The sequence below is a fragment of the Tiliqua scincoides genome, chromosome 3 (genome assembly GCF_035046505.1).
Source record: "Tiliqua scincoides isolate rTilSci1 chromosome 3, rTilSci1.hap2, whole genome shotgun sequence".
NCBI classification, from domain to species: Eukaryota; Metazoa; Chordata; class Lepidosauria; order Squamata; family Scincidae; genus Tiliqua; species Tiliqua scincoides.
The window spans coordinates 173,727,421-173,744,334 of record NC_089823.1 but is presented as its reverse complement, the minus strand read 5'-3'; the positions used below and the strand labels follow the sequence as shown (position 1 = coordinate 173,744,334).

The window sequence follows — 16,914 nt, the reverse complement described above, 5'->3', positions numbered from 1 at the left end:
CTCTCCATGTCACTGAAATGGTCCAACGGAAAGGCAGAAGCCAATATGGTTGGTTCCAGCGGCGTCGCAGGAGTTGCCAGAACGTGACTGTGTTCAGCCATGAACTGCCTCAGGGACTCCGGCTCCGGATTTTGCCTAGAGGTTGACTCCTGAAGCCTTTTCCATAACTGGATGTAGCCACAAGGCAGTGGAGGTTTGGCATCAGTTTTCCTTCTCTCAGATGAGCTGCCTTCCCAGGCTGACGAGTCCCATCTGCCCGGTGGCTGTTTAGTCGCCTCTTACGACAAGTACAGCCAAACTGAGGGCCTATTCTTATCTCACAGCCCCCAGGGGTGTTACTAGTTACTACATATTTCCCATTAGACCTTTCCACTTATCTGATGTCAACATATATTCAAATTCTGGTTTTTTTTTAAATTAATATATATATATATATTAATGACAATACAAAGGTATTCCTTCTTTGAAAATACCATTCTGACGTATGGCTAGAACTTTCAAGGAAACATGGTACATTTTCCAAATATATTTAATATGAACAATGGGCTATATATTATGCTGTTAATACTGCATCAGGCTATGTTTTGCATATCCTAAGTAGTTTTGAACAAGATTCCAAAAAGATTAAAGTTCCCTATCTTGACATTGTCAGGACAATATGCTATCTATTACTCTCTGAAAAGCCATCTTTAAAGAGGGATTAGCAGAGGTACAGTACTCTTCTTCTAAATGCAGCTTGAATCATTTTGTTAATTGCATCTTCCTTTCTTGGGCAGACAGAAGCATGGTTTAGAAACAGGTGTTCTTGGGCTTTAAACACGAGACATTAAAACAGGGACCATTTTCTTTTAATATGATCGGATAATGACACAAAATCGGAACCTATTCTCATGCAGGAAAAGGTGGGCATTGAAACAAATGTCACTCTTTCTCACCATGGCATTCATGTTCCAAACTTGGAGATGTCTTAAGATTTTTCACTCTGCACTTGGAGATATAACTATCCCAATGATATAATAGTATGTCCAGTTTTGAAGACGGTGCCTTTGTGTGTTTGTGGCCATCTCATCTCCAAGTAAGTTGAGTTGAACAACGACTCAGAGGTTGAAAAAAAAGTTCTGATCCGAACATAATGCGATCTTACATTAAATGGCTTCCAAATAATCCTGTATTAGCAGAAAGATAAGAATACATTTCTACCTCCTGGCAAAGTAAGAGCTGTATGAGCTTAGAATTGTGGTTGGACAGTAACTGTGTACATTTTACTTGAAGCAAGTAAAAAGCAAAATCTTTGTAGCATCCTTACTATGCTATGAAAATCAACCTGGAGTCTGAAGCAAATTATACAGCAACCACCCAGGAAATGACATGCTGTTTTTCTGGATAGACGATAGACATTGGGCTATTAGCCTGCAAGCGACGGTTATCTGTCACATTCCTATTTGGAGTAATTTTGCACTAATGTGACATATTCAAACCAGATACCTTACAATAGCGAAGGGGGCTTAGTGGTCTGATTTCAGCTGGAGAAAATGAGGCCTGCAGCCTCCAGAAATAAATGGGGAGGGGGCATTGTATTTGTGTTTTGGCAACAAGTAAAACTATTCTGTAATATCTTCATGGAGATTAAGGAAGAGATATATTGAACAAGGTGTTTGAATGCAAATTCACTGCTATATATAACAAGATGAAATCTTTATGTCGCACTTTTGGACTGATCGTGTGTTGCATACATCGTCTCAGTAACAGAGACATATAGCTGTCTCACAGCCCAATCCTAAGCCAGTGGCATCGCTAGGTGAGTGCGGGGGGTGCAGGCTGCACTGAGTGACACGCTGGGGGGGTGACATGCACTGGGGGGATGATGCACTAAAATTGCGGCTTTAAGAGCTACCCTGTCATGCCATATACTGTTGGATGCGGAATATCCAGGAGAATGCACTGCAAAAAACCCGGATGAAATAGCCCCTTTCCTTCAAAAGTTACGGCCAAAAAACCAGAAAGAAAAAAATGCTTGGAGCCCTATGGAAAGTGAAAGTGAGCTGTATCGTGTGTTTACTTGCAAGTAGGTGTGCTTGCCATAGTCCGTCAGAAAGGGCAGGCTGAGAGGAATCCAACAACACCAGAATGGTCCCAATCCAATGAATTCAGCTCCCCAAAACACCCGTGAAGAACATCCCTCCCTCCCAGCTGCGAGTCTATTGAGCCCTATAGAAAACTAAGCAGCCTCACGGTCACATTTACTCATGAGTAGGCAGACGTGCCTTGGCTGGTGGTCAGGTCAGGCAAAGGGGAATGTGAGGACACCAGAATGGTTCCAATCTGATGGAGCTGGAGTGCAACAAATGCTCCAGAAGGCAGCCTCCCCCCCCCCCACTAAAAAGGACAAAAAGAGGCTTGAACTGGTAAGGGGAATATTTTCTATTTTGCACTTGTAAAGCCAGGTAGGTCTTTATCTTGATATGCTTGAAATAGAAGAACTTTAAACTGGGCACTGGGGAGAGCTGGAAATCTCACTGATTCTTTTGGGGGGGGGGGTGTTATTGCAGGCAGACTACAGAGAAAATTCACTTGGTGGAACAGGACTGGCTCCCCCTTATTTAATTATTTATTTTATTTTAATGTAATTATTTATAATTATTTATTTTAATTTGCTTGATGATGTCACTTCTGGCTATGACATCACTTCCAATGGGTCCTGGACAGATTTGTCATACTAAAAAGTAGGTCCCAGTGCTAAAAGTTTGGGAACTGCTGCAATAAGGTGCTAGTAAGTTGACATGGGGTGTGTGTGTATGACTCTACAAGCTTTCAAAATCACTAAAATCAGAGTTTGGAGGAATAATACCATCATGTTATATATCAATCAATGCATAAATTCATGCAGAATGCAATGAAACAAACCACTTTGAAATATCTGTGTTCTACAAAAGGTACAGCTGAAAAACCAGTGGGGGTGGGGCGATGGTACATCCACGCCCACCACCTGGGGCATTGCCCCGCCCACTGCATGGAGTGATGTGCAGGCCTCCCGCACCGGGTGACGCAAATCCTAGTGATGCCATTGTCCTGAGCTGCCTGGCACGTGGGGCTTCCAGGGCATCAAAATGGCTATCACAGAATTCTGAGCGCGCTAGGCAGCCACCATTGGCTACTTGAGGGAGGAAACTTTCATCCCTTCCCTTGCGTAAGGGAAGTAGCCCCACAGTGGGGCTACTTGATTCTGTGGCAGCTCTTTAGCCAGCGCAGAATCAAGGAGTCCCGTGTCAGGCTGAGTGACCTGACACGGGTCTCTGGATCTGGTGGAGCTTAGCTTCACTAGTCCCACCCCCTCCCATCCCGCTCCCTCCCCCATCATGCTTTTCCCCTGCCCTCTGCCCACCTGGAATGCCTTTCCCCTGCCTCCCCCCCACCCCTGTGCCACTCCCTGTCTCACCTCTCTGCCACCCAGTGCTTCACACAGAGCACTGGGTGATGGACTGTGGGCCCAGTGCCGGAGCTGACCCAGCACAGGCTCTCACTGGGCTAGCTCCGGCACTGGGCCCACGGCAAGGCTTGCAAACATGCCTCACGGCATGTTTGTGACACTGCATGCCAGTGGTGAGCTGGCGTGCCAAGTTCAGGATTGGGCCCTTAGTTTGTATGAGATCAGATCAAAGGTATAAGGTTTATCACTTTAAGGCTGCAATCCTAACCACACTTTCCTGAGAGTAAGCCCCATTGAACAAAATAGGACTTACTTCTGAGTAGATCTGGTTAGGATTGTGCCCCCAAGAGTCCAATCTTTAAGTTTTATATATACCGTTTAGGTATCATGGAAGAAAGGTGATATATACTGTACATGTAATTAATTTAATACAATGATAAACATGCAATCAGTGCATATGGAGAGGTTCCTTCCAGGAGTCACCAATGAATGGAAGAGGCAGAATTGCATGTGGCCTCTGGGAAACCAAGTGCCTCGGGAACAAAGTGCCAGGTAGGGCACCATGAGCTTAGCATCTGTGCAAGGAGAAGGCAAGTGGACCTCTGAGTTTTGGAGAAGAAGTGGGAGGACTCTCTGAGTTGTGAAGAGGAGGAGGAGGAGAAAGAGAAGGTAAGTGTACTCTTTCTAAGTCTTTGTCTTCAAACCTTAAATCAATCTTAAACCAACATTGAAATATAGATTTACCTTTAGCTTAACTTTACCTAAGCTTTACCTAAGTTAACACCTAATCTAACCAGAGGGAGGGAGTCTGAGGTCCAGCAAGTTGGGGCACAGGAGCTAGGTGAGGGCAATAAAAATATATACGTGAGTGTGTACATAGGTCTACTCTGAGTACGAGCAGAGTCCTACTCGTGAGTAAGGGCCCAAGGTACAGGAACTTGGAAAAGTAAATTAAACATAAGAGGATAAAGTGGAAAGCAAGTTTTTCTACTTTGTTTAAATTAACCCTATACTTAACCCAAGTTAAACTTAATCTAAGTTAGAACATAATCTAAAGGTTCAGTAAATTGGGACACAAGATCTAGGTGAGAGCAATAAATAAATAAAGGTGCACACTTAATAAAAGCAGGAGGTATAATTTAGATAGAGAGCTAGAGCTCAAACTAAACAGAGAAGAGAGTAATGGGGGGGGAGAAGCACACTTGGTGTCTATTTTATAAACAGGGCAAAACAGGATTTAAACCTTGGTATGTAAGTTCTGCCAAGCCCAAAAAACTCTTAAACCTGTGCAGTTTGAACTCAAATAAAAAGCAGCTTGAGGTTAAAAAACAGTCCAGCCTAAGAGAGCTGAAGTAGGAGGATAAGAACCTAGGAAGGGCCAGTTCCCACCCAGCCAGGACAATTTAGCATAGTCCTTGTCCTTTAGGTCATAGCAATTGACCTTTAGGAGTTGATAAGAGCCCCATTAGGCAAATCCAAGCAACCCATTCAGGGAAATCTCACCTGGCAAGATCAGTCCCTTTTCAATTAGCAAGGAAGGAGGGAGGAGGAGCTAGCTGGGAGTATAAAGCTAGTGCCTGCCACTGCATGAGCCTCTCTGTAGAAGCGCATGTGGCCTCTGGGAAACCTAGTGCCTCGGGAACAAAGTGCCAGGTAGGGCACCATGAGCTTAGCGTCTGTGTGAGTTCAGCAGCAGGGCGAGGAAGCCAGGGCCCCAGACACTGCCCTTCTCTTCCCTTGAGAAGAGGGCAGCAAACCAGTGAAGGGTTTTTAAGTACCCCTAAACAAACAAACAAACAAAAAAGCTATGCAGTCAGACAGCCAGCAGAAGGGTAGGGGCTATCCAGTGTTTTGCATTGAGTGCCACATGTATGGCTATATGCCTCTGGGGCATAAGTCATGGGTGTGTCCTCAGTGCAAGGAGCTCCAGGGACTCAGGGAACATGTCTGCTCCCTTGAAGTCTTAGTGGCCAACCTGGAGAAGCAGAGGCAGGCAGAGAAGGACCATGGGGAGACTTCTGGGGACGATCAGGCTTCGTCCCAACCTCAGGTGTGCAGCTCCTCGGCTGCCCTTGTGGGAAGTCTTGGGGCTGGAGGATGTCATCCTGGAGAGGAGGGAAACAATCCCCTAGGGGGGACCCCTTCTCCAGGGGACGGGCCTGTATCCGAACGCACTCAGGATACTCCTCGGCGCAAGGGGGGTCGGGGGCTTCTTGTAGTGGGGGATTCGATTATTAGAAACATGGGGGGGTTTGTGACCACATGGCGACTTGCCTGCCTGGTGCAGACATCACTTCTCGTCTAGACAGGCTGGTAGACAGTGCTGGGGAGGAGGTAGCGGTTGTGGTGCATGTCGGCAAGTGTAACCGGGAGGTCCTGGAGGCTAAATTTAGGCTATTAGGTAGGAAGCTGAAAGCCAGGACCTCAAAGGTAGCATTCTCTGAAGTGCTACCTGTTCCACTTGCAGGGTCAGCTAGGCAGGCGGAGATCAGGGGTCTCAATGTGTGGATGAGACGGCGGTGTAGGGAGGAGGGGTTTAGATTTGTTAGGCACTGGGGAACGTTGGGGTCTCAACAGGGAGGGGTGTGTTGGAGGTGGGGTGGCCGTTTACATTAAGGAAGGGATAGAATCCAGCAAAGTAGAGACTGAAGAAGAAGAAGAAGAGACTGAGACACTGAAGAAGAGACTGAAGAAGAGACTGACTGAAGGCAGGTCAGACTCTACCATAGAATCTTGTGGGTTAAATTACCAGGCCTGAGGAGCGATGTAATACTGGGGGCATACTATTGTCCTCCAGACCAGAAAGCGGAAGGGGACCTTGAAATGAGGAAACAGATCAGGGAGGTGACAAGGAAGGACAGGGTTGTAATCATGGGGGACTTCAATTATCCTCATATAGACTGGGTCAATTTGTGTTCTGGTCACGAAAAGGAGACCGGATATCTTGACATGTTAAATGACTGTGCCTTACAGCCGCTAGTCATGGAGCCCACCAGAGGACAGGTGACTCTGGATTTAATATTGTGCGGTACTCAGGACCTGGTTAGAGATGTCAATGTTACGGAGCTGTTGGGGAACAGTGATCATGCTGTGATCCGTTTCAACATGCACGTCGGGGGAAGAATACCGGGCAAATCTCTCACAAAAACCCTTGACTTCTGATGTGCGGACTTCCCTCAAATAAGGAGGCTGGTTAGAAGGAGGTTGAAAGGGAAGATAAAAAGAGTCCAATCTCTCCAGAGTGCATGGAGGCTGCTTAAAATAATAACAATGATAACAACAGGTATTTATATACCACCTTTCTTGGTCTTTATTCAAGACTTTATTCAAGGCGGTTTACATAGGCAGGCTTTTATTTAAATCCCTTATTAAATAGGGATTTTTACAATTTGAGAGAAGGTTCTTTCTTTCAAGAACCACTACATTCAAGGTGTTTCGTTCCAATCTGGCTTCACATTCTGGCCTCCATCCTCCCATGCTCAGAGCAGATGGAATGGCTCAGCTTCAGCTTGTCAGCTGCTTCAAGGTCGCACGGTGCCAGTGACCTCGAACTGGCAACCTTGTGGATGTTATCTTCAGGCAGACGGAGGCTCTACCCTCTAGACCAGACCTCCTGCTACAAAATAAAAGTAATGGAGGCCCAGCGGAGGTGTATACTGCAAAGAAAGAAGGGCTCGACTAAGTCCAGGAGGCTGCCTGCATGGCTAACCAGCCAAGTTAGAGAGGCCATAAAGGGCAAGGAAGCTTCCTTCCATAAATGGAAGTCTTGCCCTAATGACGAGAATAAAAAGGAACATAACTGTGGCAAAAGAAATGTAAGAAGGTGATATGGGACACCAAGTGAGACTATGAGGAACACATGGCCAGCAACATTAAGGGGAATAATAAAAGCTTCTTCAAATATGTTAGAAGCAGGAAACCCGCCAGAGAAGCGGTTGGCCCTCTGGATGATGAGGGAGGGAAAGGGGAGATAAAAGGAGACTTAAAAGGAGACTTAGAGACGGCAGAGAAATTAAATGAGTTCTTTGCATCTGTCTTCACAGCAGAAGACCTCAAGCAGATACCGCTGTCTAAATGGCCTCTCCTGACAAGGAATTAAGTCAGATAGAGGTTAAAAGAGAAGATGTTTCAGACCTTACTGATAAATTAAAGATCAATAAGTCACCAGGCCCTGATGGCGTCCACCCAAGAGTTACTAAGGAATTGAAGAATGAAGTTGCCAATCTCTTGACTAAAATACGCAACTAGTCCCTCAAAACGGCCACGGTGCCAGAAGATTGGAGGATAGCAAATATCACACCGATCTTTAAAAAGGGAAAGAGGGGGGACCCGGGAAACTATAGGCCGGTCAGCCCAACATCTATACCAGGTAAGGTGGTGGAATGCCTCATCAAAGAATCTCAAAACACATAGACCAACAGGCCTTGCTGAGGGAGAATCAGCATGGCTTCTGTAAGGGTGAGTCTTGCCTCATGAACCTTTTAGAATTCTTTGAAAAGGTCAACAGGCATGTGGATGCGGGAGAACCCATGGACATTATGTACCTGGACTCTCAGAAGGCGTTCAACAAGGTCCCTCACCAAAGGCTACTGAAAAAACTCCATAGTCAGGGAATTAGAGGGCAGGTCCTCTCCTGAATTGAGACCTGGTTGAAGACCAGGAAACAGAGAGTGGGTGTCAATGGGCAATTTTCACAATGGAGAGAAGTGAAAAGCAGTGTGCCCCAAGGATCTGTCCTGGGACCGGTGCTTTTCAACCTCTTCATAAATGACCTGGAGAAAGGGGTAAGCAGTGAGGTGGCTAAGTTTGCAGACGACACAAAACTTTTCTGAGTGGTGAAGTCCAGAAGTGATTGTGAGGAGTTCCAGAAGGATCTCTCCAAACTGACAGAATGGGCAACAAAATGGCCTGCACATGCCCGATCTCATCTGATCTCGGAAGCTAAGCAGGGTCAGGTCTGGTTAGTACTTGGATGGGAGACTGCCTGGGACTACTGGGTGCTGTAGGCTTATACCATAGTCTTTCGAGACTGAAGGTTGCCAACCATTGTATTCAATGTAAGTAAGTGTAAAGTCATGCACATTGGGGCAAAAAATCAAAACTTCACATATAGGCTGATGGGTTCTGAAGTGTCTGTGACAGATCTGGAGAGAGATCTTGGGGTGGTGGTGGACAGGTCGATGAAAGTGTCGAATGTGCGGCAGCAGTGAAGAAGGCCAATTCTATGCTTGGGATCATTAGAAAGGTATTGAGAACAAAACGGCTAATATTATAATGCCATTGTACAAATCGATGGTAAGGCCACACCTGGAGTATTGTGTCCAGTTCTGGTTGCCACATCTCAAAAAGGACATAGTGGAAATGGAAAAGGTACAAAAGAGAGCAACTAAGATGATTACTGGGCTGGGGGACCTTCCTTATGAGGAAAGGCTATGGCGTTTGGGCCTCTTCAGCCTAGAAAAGAGACGCCTGAGGGGTGACATGATTGAGACGTACAAAATTATGCATGGGAAGATTAAGTGGATAGAGAGATGTTCTTTACACTCTCACATAACACCAGAACCAGGGGACATCCACTAAAATTGAGTGTTGGGAGGTTTAGGACAGACAAAAGAAAATATTTCTCTACTCAGCGTGTGGTTGGTCTGTGGAACTCCTTGCCGCAGGATGTGGTAACGGCATCTGGTCTGGACGCCTTTAAAAGGGGATTAGACAAGTTTCTGGAGGAAAAGTCCATTACGGGTTACAAGCCATGATGTGCATGTGCAACCTCCTGATTTTAGAAATGGGCTATGCCAGATGCAATGGAGGGCACCAGGATGCAGGTCTCTTGTTATCTGGTTTACTCCCTGGGGCATTTGGTGGGCCGCTGCGAGATACAGGAAGCTGGACTAGATGGGCCTATGGCCTGATCCAGTGGGGCTGTTCTTATGTTCTTAAGTTATAATATTGCACTGTTCAGCTCAAATCAGACTGGAGAGGATCGGTAGCTCAGTGTGAAAGCTCATGCAGAAAATCCCAGTCCCTAGCATCCCCAGGTAGATCTGGGAAAGCCGTTTGTCTGAAGTCCTGCAAGTCAATGTAGAAAATACTGAGCAAGTTAGATCAATTGCCTAGTACAAGGTAGCTTCCTGTGTAAGTCTGAGTGGTAGTTATGGGCTTTGTCAGAGACTCTACCATTTCTCTTTCAGAAGAGCTAGCATACTAGGCAACTACAGTTCTATATTAATGATAATGTCAAGCTAACAGCTTTCCAAGGCACTGTTTTACCAGGGCTGATTTTAGGTTACTGGGGACCACTATCCACCCCGATTGCACTAGCCCCTGATCTGAGTACAGGCAGGCTGCCCTCCGATAGGTGTAGACACTTGCCCGGTGCCTGACCTCTGATGACACCCCTGGTCTTACCTTTTCAAAACCATGCTTCTGTGTATGAAATACTTCAGTAGCTCATTTGGTTTGTCTTGCAACAGCAATTGTCAAGACTGGCTTTGAAACTGTAGCAGTCAACTATCAAGAAAGCTAATTTGTAGGAGATTTTCATTTTGGAATGGATGAGTTATAAATCTGTCACATGCCTGTTGGAATAATTCCCACACAACAATTAAGCAGACAAGTCACGTGACTGCAAGCAGCCATAACCGTGTTTTATGACGTTACCAACTGAACACTGTTCTGATTCATTTTGTTCACATTCACGCGCATTCCATATATTGACAAATGCATTTTCACATAAGCACCACGTTTACATCCAGTATAACTGTTTAGAGATTTCTTTGGAGATTAAACTTTGAACATGCATTTCTATTTGCTTATCACACAAAGGGAAACCAAATAGGCATTATTGCATCATAACTCGACTTGCCTGGAAAAAATGCTGAATCTACCATGATGAGCAACTGACACCCCCAAATAGTGCTTGCCATTGACTTCTACTTGAATTCATTTCATCTCTATTTATTTCAACTGTACCTTTAAAAGACAAAAAGTACACACACGCACACACATCCTGTGTTCAAAATACGACACGGATAAGTTTGGAGCAGCTCCATCATTTGAATAATCAGCCATTTAGTGACATGTCTAGCCCTGTTTAATGGCTGAATCTGTAAAAGTATGACCTCAAGCACTGGTTAACTTTAAAATAGCTGTGCCCACTGCATGACATAGCCAACAGGAAGCCATTAGAGCTGCAGCAATTACCATTTACATCCATCGACGAAGTCCCTATTTTATTTTAATCTGCTTAAGTGCATTTTCTGCACGAGGTTAAAATATAAATCCCTTCTCCTGAACAAGACTGGTTTTCTGGCTGACTTGAGAGTGCAATTTACAACTGATTTAATTTGTTCTTCACAAACATTCCTAATGACATTACCCCAGTGCATATACTGACTGCCTCCTCTTATTCCATTAACTCCCAAATTGGGTTTAAAGACCATATTGATGCTAGATGTTATTATGGGTGATTATCAAAACAACAGACAATGGGGCAAAGTGTTTACTAACTGGTTTATATATAATTTCTGTAATAACTACAACAGATGGTAATGCTACAAACAATAAATCAAGCTTTTCGCTGCTGAAATAAATTGGCAGCTTGCAGTACAGAAATGCTGTATGTAGCTATATACAGATGCTTCAGTCATCAAACTGTATTGTTCAGTCTTATTAGAAAATGGGTCTGTTACTGCTATTATAGAAAATCTTTCCATTTGCCATTACAAATGCATATTTTCAATTAAAAATTGTTTTTAACTGCTAAGGTGGTTGAAGTATACTTTAAACATTTGATTACGAGCGAGGCTGTCAAGCAAAGCAAGCTACTTGTCGGAGGCTACTTGTCTATGGGAGAACGTCCTCTTACTGCATCGATGATAAATACAGGTATTTCTACCCTTCGAGAAATCTCTGGTGAAAAGGCAGATATAGTACATTGCTAATTCAATAGTTGCTCCCTAAGAGGCTGGCTTTATGCCACTGAGCATAAAACAGTACAGAAGTAACAATTAATTTCCAGTCACTTTTCATTACTGCCGTCATTTCGTACAACATTTGCTGTCTGAGGTTCTCATATCCTGTTTCCTTGGGATGAATCTGATTGGCATACGGGTATCAATTTTTGCAAGCTGTCTTCTGCCTGTGACTTTCCCCGTACACTGCAATGGGAGGATTCCACCTTCCTGGTCTTGGTGGAGCATCTGACAAATGTTGAAGTCACAAGTAATATTTTTGAAGGATGTGAGACAATGATGCTGGGGAAATTTAAGGAAAGCATCTGGAAGGATAAAAAACACCTTTCTGTGTCTTGCCAAGGTCAGAGGTCTGAGACTAAAGAGGTTAGGATAGACAAAACATTTCTGCCATTGTTTACAAAGTGAGGGAATTAAGTACATATTTAACTCTTTCCCTGTAATAAATGAGGCCCAAATATGCCTACTCCTGACTGCAGCATGTCCGTGGTACATGCTTCTGATTTAGAAGGAAGTGCATAGAAACTGCTGTACAAAGTTAAAACAATTAAAGGAAATATACCAACAGCACTCATGTGTATGTGCGCCGGGAGGAGGATATGAGCATCTACCACTGGGTAATTGTGGGTGCATGAGAAAAACCCACTGATGCCCTTACCGAAAAATGTCATAAGGCAGTGAGGAAGTGGGGGAGTTGTTTACACAGTATTGAGTGGCTTGCAGTACCCAGTACAGCTGCTTATATCATGCCCGAAGAGCATGCTGGACATTGCTAGCCTCTTAGCGGGTGCATACTTCTGTGGAATTAAGAGTTGTCACAATTTCTCTGCCACTTCACAACTTCATTCAACAAAAGCATCAGGTCCTTTTCTCGCCACCCCCCCCCCCCCAATGTAGCAGTGCCCAGAAGTGAATGCTGGTAGCCTCCAGCAAACAGGTTCACAAGCCCCAAACTGCATCATGACAATTTGTGTTGCACAATGTTAGTGAATCATAGTAATAAACTATTTCTAGAGAAATACAATGTGCAATCGCTTTATTCACTACCCACCCAGAGAAGGCTGAGAGTGGTTTGCCCACAGTCCTTTTGGATGGGTAGGAATTTGAATATCGGCCTTGCCATGTAAATTCCATAGTTATATACTTTGCTACAGTACCCACTTGTTGTCAGTAGGGCATTTGTTGTCAATAGAGCAGCAACTGTTACCCTGCACATGCCTGATCTCGTCTGATCTCGGAAGCTAAGCAGGGCCAGGCCTGGTTAGTACTTAGATGGGAGACCACCTGGGAATACTGGGTGCTGTAGGCTTATACCATAGTCTTTCGAGACTGAAGGTTGCTAACCATTTTAGGGCATTAGGGATGTGTTAAAGTGGGCCACAAGTGTTAAAGTGGGCCACAAGGCATAATGAACTAGATGAGCAAGTATCACTGCCAAGTGCTTCACATACATTATCTCAGTAAAGCTAGGCCAATGTTATTATACTTATGTCAAAAGATGGGGGAGGGGGAGAGGCTCAGAAGGCAAAGCCATGCCGTAAGCACAAAGCCAAAATTAAATCTGAAGTGGAAACTCAGGGCCCAATTCTACTGAGCGCGTGCCAGCTCACCACCAGCATGCACTGTTGCAAGCGTGCCATAAGGCATGTTTGTGGGCATTAGTGCCAGCCCAGTGCTGAAGCTGGCCCGGCACGAGCCCGTGCTAGGACAGTGCCGGTTGTAGGCCATTGGTCCACCGCCTGGTGGTCGCTTGGAGCACCAGACGGCAAAGAGGTTAAGCTGGGGTGGAGGGAGGAAGTGTTCCGGGGCGGGCAGAGTGCAAAGGCAGGAGTGGTGGGGAAGGGAGGGGGTGGGATTCGGATCATCATTTGGGCCTCGCGGCCCAACCTGAGGCATCCTTACACTGCACCAGCTGCCCAAATGCTGATAGGATGCCACAGCAGCCATTTTGGCACCATGGCAGTCCAGCACGCCGGGCAGCTCAGGATTGGGCTGTCATTCACTTAAACATTGATCTATAGTAGTGACTACCACTATGATACAGCGATAACTCATCAGTGCTGTACTTATTACAGTGATGCCTCACAAGACGAAATTAATTCGTTCCGCGAGTCGTTTCGTATTGCGAAAATTTCGTCTTGCGAAGCCAAACCAAACAAACAAACAAAAAATGCAAAAAAAATTCATCTTGCGAAGCACGGCCATAGAAAAATTCGTCTTGCGAGTCACCAAAAAAATCGCAAAACGCTTTCTCTTCGAGTTTTTCGTTGCGCGCGGCATTCGTCTTGCGAGGCATCACTGTATTTCTTTAAGATATTGATATGCTACTTATCTCGTTCCATTTGGAGGACCACCAAGGTGGCTTATGATATAGATTATAGAATAAAAACAAGGTTGAAGGCAAAGCAACAGCGCATATTGTAAGCAAACATTAGGAGAAACAAAAAGACACATAACTTTGAAGCTAGTGGGACATAACCTGATGGCTTACTTACAGTGAGGCAATGAAAGAGCCAGCTGGGTGTCATGGAAGAGGAAGTTCTATAACATGTGTGCTGCTGCTGAAAAACCCAGCGCTGCATCCACACCGAGTGAAGCTTGGTTGATGGTGGAAGGCATAACAGAGCCTCAGATGAAGACTGCAATGTATGAGCAGCTTAATGCAGAAGGAGGCAATCCTTCAAGTAACCAGGTCCCAAACCAAGTAGGGCTTTATAGGCAAGGACTCCTGTATTATCTTGAACTCCTTAAGGATAAGTAAGAATTTAAATGGATATCAAGGTAAGAGTCCCACCAGGCCTCCACCTTCAGTGACGACAAAACAGTCATCCGTTTGTATAACAATATTGTCTTATAAAGCATTAGCAGATTGTGTAAAGTACTTCATATAAATTTGTTGTCAAAGCCACTAGGAGGAATTTTATCAGGGGGTACAAAGTTTCTTTTGGGCCCCTTCTCTTCTCCTTTCAAATGTGAATTTGGTTCCCAGACTGCCTTTTTTTGGCTCCTATGTACCCACTGCAACCCATTTCTCAGAGGCCTAGTTGTCCTTAAAGCAACCTTAAAAGGTGAGTAAGGTGAGATATCCCAGTATTGCAGCTGGGTAGATGCGGCAGAGTGGCTTACTTAAGACCTCCTAATAAGAATTCAGAGCAGAGCCAAGATTCAAAATGGGGAAATTCTGATTCATAGTTCAGTCTCTTGTGGCTCAATCTTTTCCTGGGCCTATGGCAGCAGATCTTGCAAACAGCTGATTTTTAAGTCCAGTTATGGTGGCATGAAAGGCACACTGCTGTCAGGTACTCCGGAGCCACCAGCACAAACAGTTGGAGGTTCTGCACACCAGGCAACAGCCCACCCAGGCCACACTGGAGCACGTAAGGTGGAGTAGGGTGGGTCATACTTGATTTGGGGGAGAATCAGAGAGGTTCAGGGCAAGAACCCGGGACAGGAAGAAGGCATCAGTGGCATGTGCCAGATCCTATCCCCTTTCCTGGCCCAGACCTCAGATGAACACCAGCAAATCACCTGGTGTGGGTCTGAGGAGATCCATGGACAGCCAGGCGGCCTATGGAGAGGTAAGTATAAAATATTTTCACTTACTACTTCCAGGACACCTGGTTGACCATCTCACCACAGCATGCAGTTCATGCTCTGTAGATGGTACAGCAACCTATGGACGGGGGTTGGGGGGTGGGGGGGAGAATAGTATTAGGCTGCTCATTGTTACTGCACACTACATGAGCTTTCTGACTCAGCCCCTCTGCCACTGTGCTCCAACTTGCATGCGCTCAGGTCTGTGCTTCTCTTTGCAAGTACATTCAAGGTTTGCTTTGGTCTTCATGTTCTTCTTCATTCATTGGTCAACCACTGAACAACAAATATAGTCCCCAAAGGCATCTAAACAGCATGATGAGTTCTCTGCTGCTGATTTGATTTAACTTCATATATGTGTGAGATATATAGCAAACACTGAGCACAAAGAGCTAGTTTTTCCATTCATGATTTATACATGTATTTTTCTACCAACTGTTATAATGAACAACCATATTCTAAATTATATCTAATAAAGATTTTTAAAAGCACATTCTCAAGGCTATAAGAAACTTTAATTAGAATTTCACAAAGGTGCAATCTGATTATTTGCTAATTGGCTTTCCATATTTTTTCCCCCTGAGTTTCACAAAGCTCCTGTGATACTAAAGAGCAAACAGCGCTTTAAGGCCATGGTACATTGTGACAACAGTGATAGATATGCTAATTTCTTCATTCACTCCACTTCACTTCTTTTATTCTTTCCAATTAAAGCAAATGCTACTGAAACTGTAATTAAGCTAGTGCCGTAGCCCTGATTGCCTGCTGTTTTAATGAAACCCTATTGATTTTGCTTTTATTTCTAATGGCCACACATGGTGTTCAATGGTCCAATACATGGATGCTACAATGCACCGAATGGACTTCATTTTGCCACTGCGAAAGGCTGGCCTTATCCGAAAGCATATCAAAAGAGCTATTTGTGTTGGATCTCTATAGCTTCTCTCTATTTGCATTGACAGAGTCACTCAGCGGAAAATGCATTACCATTAAAAAGACGAGGGCTAGATTTGGTGAAGGAATCAAGATCACTTTAATTTTGCTCTAGTTGCCATGCGTAGCACACAGATTTCATGTGCTCTGCATGTTTGTAAAAAGCTGCCCATTGAACAAATGCAGACAGCAAACAAACCCAAACAAAACAGCTGTCTAGTCAAGGCCTTGAAACACACCACATTACATGAGTTCTTAATGATCCCATATGTTGAATGTCTTTGTAATAACTTTATAAGTTCATCCATGTTAAAGTTTTTGGGTGCCCCATTCACAAAAGCAATTTCTGATTTCTTTTAAAATATGAGAGATCACAGGAAACTACAATGTTGTGTTTTATGTAGGTTTCCAATTCACCCATTCTAAGAGCTCAGGTGAGGAAATGGCAGGTGCAAAATGTTACCTTCACCAAGCAACAGGGGCATTGCTAGGGAGGTGCGGGCTGCACTGGGTGACACATGAGGTGGGGTGACACGCACTAGTGACCAAAATCGCTAAAATCGCGATTTCTAGGAATAATACTATCATGTTACATACCATTCAATGTGCAATTTACAGTGGAATTCAATAAAACAATCCAGAGTGAAATACCTCAATTTTATCAAAAGTTATGGCCAAAATATCAGAAAACAAAAATGCAACTATCTTATGGAACAAAAAAGTACATTTCCTTAATTCAAAATGGACTAATGAAACTGATTGTTTGAAGAGCCAATGAGATGTTATTATGACACAGCATGGAACCAATAAGGTGTTAGTAAGGTGACACGGGGGGGGGAGGTGACACTGCTAGTGACTAAAATAGCTAAAATCACAATTTGTAGGAATAATACCATCAAGTTATATACCATTCGATGTGTAATTTACAGCAGAATGCAATTTAAAAAACCACATTGAAATTTCTGTGTTTTATCTAAAGTTATAGCA

General features: G+C 44.3%; 1 pseudogene; it reads left to right on the top strand.

The window, feature by feature from the left end:
* Positions 1–12,592: 12,592 nt before the first annotated feature.
* LOC136646621 (5S ribosomal RNA) lies at positions 12,593–12,709 on the top strand (annotated as a pseudogene).
* Positions 12,710–16,914: the final 4,205 nt, after the last annotated feature.